Genomic DNA, 6424 nt, shown 5'->3' with positions numbered 1-6424 from the left:
GAAAATTCTAAGCCAACATCACTTTCCATATGTCATTCTCTTTTAAAAAATAGATTGTTGACTTAATCTTCATTTTGACATGAAACTCGTGAACTTCATTTTGGTATGGTTGTTGACCACAAGACAGTTTCAGGACACAATATTTCACTTCTTGTCTCAAGCAAAGCAGCTTCTAGAATGTTGAGTAAGATTATAAGTGTAAAACACCTAGAAGAATATTTGCATTTCTTGGTGTGTCCCAATCTTTGTGATCTCTTGAGTGTCCACAATATATGGATTCAAATTTATGGAAAGTATTCACAGTGTCATATAAGTGAACAAATCAACTGTCAGTGCAGTTAAGAGCCATTGACTTCGTTTGTCTTTAGAAACTCTCTTGATATGATGTTCCAAACAGGTCATTCTTTAGGCTGAGGTTAATGATGAAAGGTTTTTTTTCTGGCAATTATACCTTAAATATTATGAACTGCAGTAACTTAATCTTATTTATTAATCACCAAGATTAGACAGTCACTTGGACAATGGACAGAGGGTACCACTGAAAACTCGCTGCAAATGAGTGCCCAAGTTCCAGAAAAACTTCCTCTCATTTCACAAGCTCCATCAAACCCAAACCCACAAGTCAACTGTGATACATTTCTATGGTTTGTGGCTCAATCAATATAATCTCTGCTATGCTTCTTCCAGTCATCTCATTGATTTCTGTAAACTGGAGGATATCCTCTCTGGTGACATTACTGTGCAAAAACCTTAAGCAAAGGGTCACATTCGTTTTACCCACATTGTCCATTCTTTCATTTGTAACCACATTAACTAACCTTAATAACTGACGTGTTTCATAAGTGTGACTTATTTCATACCCAATACACTCTTACTGTCTTTAGCGGGGATAAAGGAACTTTGGGCAACAAAGGAAGTCCAAACACGTGTGTGGTTGGATGGGGGGGGTGCTCCCTCGCAGCCCATCCCCCTTTGGTTTTATCCTTAGCCATGGCCTGGGTAAATGGGGATGAGGTGAGCTAATAGGCAACGATGTGCATGCAACAGCCAATCTGAGCCAAGCCTCGGTTTTGCAAAAGTCTCTTATCTCTGGTTAGCTCTCCTGCTCTCCTTTCCTTTAGTTGTAGATTAGGAGCTGTGCCACATATGATTCTACAGGTCTGACTCATCACCTATTTTTAGAAGTCAGGAAGGATTTCTTCCCGCTGGGACAAATTTCATGTAACCAAGTGGGTTTTTTCAACCTTCCTTGCAGCCTCCAGGTAGAACAGTTGGGTTACAAACAAGAGGATTTATGGCTTTCAGAATGCTGTTATAATTACTGACTCATCACAACTTGAGGCCAGTGTCCAGCGTGAGGAAATGCTAAAAGGGACAGCTCCTAGAGGTAAATGAGACCCAGGATTGTGCAGTTGAACCTTATGCTCATAAGAGTAGAGGAGCTTGAAGTCTTTGCAGATTGAGGGGCCTCTTCCTGGAGGAATTTGGTGCCAAAAATTAAAAATTCTGCACACAATATTTTAAAATTGTGCAAAATTCAGCATATTTCGTTTGTGAAAATAACATAACATAATCATGCGGGTTTCAATTATTTTATTAATTTATTTCAAAATACCTGTCAGTAAGTATGTCTGTCACAATACAGACAACAAAAAAGATTTAGGAAATGTTTTATGAAAAATAGATTCCTTACTAGGCATATTAATAGAGAACTTTAAGCAATAATTAATTTAAACTACGATACAGAAATGTATTTCTTGCACCCCTCAAAGGCAATGCAAAGGCTTGGGGGAGTCAGGGGTAATGAAGATGCTGAGGGAGAGGGAAGTAGTTGCTGGGAAGGAGCCTGGGAATGAACTTGTAGGGTTGTTGGGTGTGGGTGGAAGAAGTATAGAACCGGGGGTTCTTGGGGGGGGAGAGTGATTGTTAGGGAGTTGGGGACTCAATGCAGATCCTGGCTGACCCCTAGCCTCTCCCATTCAGTCAAGCACATAGGCCCCTGTCTTTATGTTTCTCTGTACCTCCTTCCCCTGCATCCCCATGTGTCCCGGAACTCCTTTCCCTGTCCCCATGTGGCTCTGTACCCCCACTCCCATTTAGCCCCTCACTCAATGCAGTCACCCACTGGCTCCTATGCCCCCACCTCAGTTTCTCCACCCCACTAGCCTTTCTGACCCCCAGTCTATGTGACCCCCCCCAGCATGTGCCCTGCTCAGTCCATCCCCCCCATATCCGGTGCCTCCTCACTTGGCCCCGTAGGCAGGGCGCTGTGAGAAAAGCAGCCTCTCCTCCTCTCTATCTGAAGGTGGCTTTTCTGGCCCATGAATTGGCTGCCTTCTGTTCTAGAACCCTGGTGGGCGAAAGATGTAACTGCAGCACATCTCCCGCAAATTTATTTTCTGTGGAGAAAAGAAAACTGGGGGGACATGAATTCTGCACGTGTGCATTGGCCCAGAATTTCCCCAGGAATAACTGCAACCACTTAAATGCATGACACATGACAGTTGGGCAGGCAGTTTAGTGCCCCTCCCCAGGATATAATTAATAAAGTTGCAGATTGCTGTTTAAGCCCATTCCATGTGTCTGTTAATCATGCTCCTACTTCTCCTGGTCAAACTGAATCAGCTGAATATAGTAGGTGTTGGGCATTCTAACAGCATGGCTTACCATTAAGGGCTGGATGACCTAGGGCTAGCCAAACCTGATTACAAAGGAGCCACACCTGGGTTGGGTCATGTGGTTTCACTATAAGAGCAACAGAAAGCTACAGTGAAGATAATGAAAATTGGAGTAGGAGAGTTGCTGAGATTGCCAGAGGCAGGAGGCCTGGCAGTAAGACATGGAAGAGAGACTTTTGAGCAGAGAGATCAAGAACAGCAGGATGGTTACCACATTCTTGTTTTCAATTTTGGTTTGCTGACTAGGAAAATGAAAGAAAGAAATAAAAGCCTGGACAGAAGGGCCTGAGGCTGTTTATTTGGTAGCAATGTAATGGGAGAGCCCAGGAGAAGGAGAAAAATTTTGTAGAGAACTACTAAATTTTCAGTAGGGACATACAGCCATTTTTTTTACATGATTCTCTAGCACAGTGGTTCTCAAACTTGTTCTGCCGCTTGTGCAGGGAAAGCCCCTGGCGGGCCAGGCCGGTTTGTGTACCTGCCGCGTCCGCAGGTTCAGCCAATCACGGCTCCCAGTGGCCGTGAGCCGCGATTGGCTGAACCTGCGGACGCGGAAGGTACACAAACCGGCCCGGCCCGCCAGGGGCTTTCCCTGCACAAGCGACGGAACCAGTTTGGGAACCACTGCTCTAGCACCTGATTGTCAATGTCTAACAAAAGGCACACAAAACAATCTCAATAGAATTCCATCATTCTGAGCTAAACCAGCAGAGTCATCTAGATGTCCAGAAAATGGTGCTTCACAGCAACAGAGAGCAAATACTGCCCATGTAACAATACAATATCCTTCTGTGATCACCTGTCTCACCAAACAGAGTGTAAATATCAGAACCTTCATTAGAACCCAGCAGAACATTTTTTTCTGGCTATATGTTCATATTCTATTTTGAATATACAATCCAGCATTTAACTGTATTTCTTTAATTGCTTTTATTTTTACTGTTATCCCCAGTTTTTTATAGACTCATAGAAGTGCAGGACTGGAAGGGACCTGAATAATTCACCTAGTCCAGTCCCCTGAACTCAAGGCAGGATTAAGTAATAACTATCCCACTCCTGACAGGTGTTTGTCTAACCTCTTTCTTAAAAACCTCCAATGACAGAGATTTCACAGCCTCCCTAGGCAATTTATTCCAGTGCTTAACCACCCTGACAGTTAGGAAGTTTTTCCTACTGTCCAACCTACATCTCCGTTGCAGCAATTTAAGTTTATTGCTTCTTGTCCTATCCTCAGAGGTTAAGGAGAACAATGTTGCACCTCTTCCTTGTAACAACCTCTTATGTACTTGAGAACTGTTATCATGCCCTCCCCCCACCCCAATCTTCTCCAGACTAAACAAACCCATTTAAAAAAAAAATCTGTCCTCGCAGGTCATGTTTTCTAGCCCTTTAATCACTTTTGCTGCTCTCCTCTGGACTTTCTCCAATTTGTCCACCTCTTTCCTGAAATGAGGCACCCAGAACTGGACATCATAATCCAACTGAAGCTGTATCAGCATGGAGTAAAGTGAAAAAAAATTACTTTTTGTGTCTTGCTTACAACATTCCCACTAACACATCCCAGAATGAAGTTCACTTTTTTTGCCACAGTGTTACACTGTGACTCATATTTAACTTTTGATCCACTATAATTCCCAGATCTCTTTCCACAGTACTCCTTCCTAGGCAGTCATTTCCCATGTTGTATGTGTGGAACCGATTGCTCCTTCCTAAGTGGAGCACTTTGCATTTGTCCCTCTCGAATTTTATCCTATTTATTTCAGACCATTTCTCCAGTTTGTCCAGATCATTTTGAATTTTAATCCTATCCTCCAAATCACTTGCAACCCCTCCCAGTTTGGTATAATCTGCAAGCTGTATAAGTATACTCTCTATAGCATTATATAAATCATTTTTTAAGATAATGAACAGAATTGACCCAGGATTGTTCTCTAAGGGACCCTACCAGCTTGATTGTGAACCACTTTTAACTACTCTCTAAGAACAGTTTCCCAACCAGTTATGCACCCACCTTTAAAGTAGCTCCAACTAGTCCATATTTCCCTAGTTTGTGTATGAGAAGGTCATGCAATACAGTGTCAAAAGCCTTTCTAAAGTTAAGATATACCACATCTACTGCTCCCCCCTATCCCCAAGGGTTGTTATCCTGCCAAAAAATCACTACCACACTCCCTTCCCACCCACTATATGTACAAAAGGCTCATTTCTGGTTATCGCCTCTCATATTTTTGAAAGTGCTAAGGAACAAGATACTGATGTACTGTAGTATCAAATTTGGATGGAGTGAGTCATAAAATAGATGCAATCTGGTACCCATGATGAAATCTTGGCCCTCTTAAAGCCACTGAAAAGCTTGCCATTGACTTCAGTAAGGCCAGGATTCCATCCCATATGTGCAGCAAATCATCTTGGAGTTCTTGAACATCAAAAATAGCCCTAAGGAACAGTCCATTATCTTCTGAAGTTTGACGTTACTATTTAGGGTCCTAAAATGGATTTAGGAGTCTAGCTTTAGGCATCCAGTCAATTGTTCTCTGAGCACAGTGAGACAGGTTTTTCCATTCTGATTAAGTATACATTTCTTTATACTTGATTACAATTTGGGTGTCTAAATATAGGATTTAGGTGTCTAGCTTTAGGGAGACCCAGGTTTGAAAATTTAAGCAAATGTATTTATACTAATTATGTAAGCAGTGTGTTTCATAATGTCTTTAACTGTTAGTTTCCTTGCTTTAAAGTGATTGGGATTTGTAAATGATAAAATAGGTTAGTATGTTACTGTCAGAAACCTAACTGACTATTGAATTTAAGATTTTTGTTCCTGGAATATGAACTAGTATGTCAAAGTTAGAAGTGTTGTTGTAGTAGAATTAAAGTAGATAAAAGGAGGTGGGGGAATATAAGGATACATATCATGCTACCACCATGGGAGTGATCATGATAATGAGATGATTAATATTAGTATAAGAGTAACAATGCTAATATATAATACATATTGAGCATAGTAACTGAACTAGAAGCTACTAGAAGCCTAGAAAGAGTGGACACAGTAAAGAAAATGGATGTGCCTTTCCTTTTGACAAAAATGGCTCCTGCTGAAGCGCTTGCTGAACATTAAACAAAGTGGTATGTAAAATACTGCAGTAATTGCATCTTCTAAATACATTATAGAAAAATGCTTTGATAGCCCAAATACCATTTGTTTGATTACCTTGGGCAAAGGCTGACTTTGCCCAAGGTTATCAAACAAATAGTATTTGCTCCAAGCGGCCATACCACCCTGAACACGCCTGATCTCATCTGATTGCAGAAGCTAAGCAGAATTGGGCCTGGTTAGTACTTGGATGGGGGGGACCTCCTGGGAATACTGGGTGCTCTAGGCTTGGGGGGAGGGATAGCTCAGTGGTTTGAGCATCGGCCTAATAAACCCAGGGTTGTGAGTTCAATCCTTGAGGGGGCCATTTAGGGATCTGGGGCAAAAATCTGTCTGACGCTTAGTCCTGCTTTGAGCAAGGGGTTAGACTAGATGACTTCCTGAGGTCTCTTCCAACCCTGATATTCTATGGGAGTGAGAGAGATAGGAAGGGAATGGGTAGACAGCCATGTCCATGCAGATCCATAGTGACAAACCCACTCTAGAGGAGAGGAATGTATCATGTGCAAATGCTCTTACAGGCTATAGTGGTGGCCACAATATAACTATAGTGGTATTCCACAACATGCCAACTGAGTGGGAGGATTCCATT

General features: G+C 42.0%; 1 pseudogene; it reads left to right on the top strand.

Annotated features, from left to right (window-relative positions):
- The first annotated feature begins 5940 nt into the window (after positions 1-5940).
- On the top strand, positions 5941-6060 carry LOC123362314 (annotated as a pseudogene).
- The last annotated feature ends 364 nt before the right edge of the window (positions 6061-6424 follow it).

This window comes from Mauremys mutica, chromosome 1 (assembly GCF_020497125.1).
Source record: "Mauremys mutica isolate MM-2020 ecotype Southern chromosome 1, ASM2049712v1, whole genome shotgun sequence".
Lineage (NCBI taxonomy): Eukaryota > Metazoa > Chordata > Testudines > Geoemydidae > Mauremys > Mauremys mutica.
The sequence above is the reverse complement of the archived record's forward strand: the minus strand, read 5'-3'. Positions and strand labels throughout refer to the sequence as shown.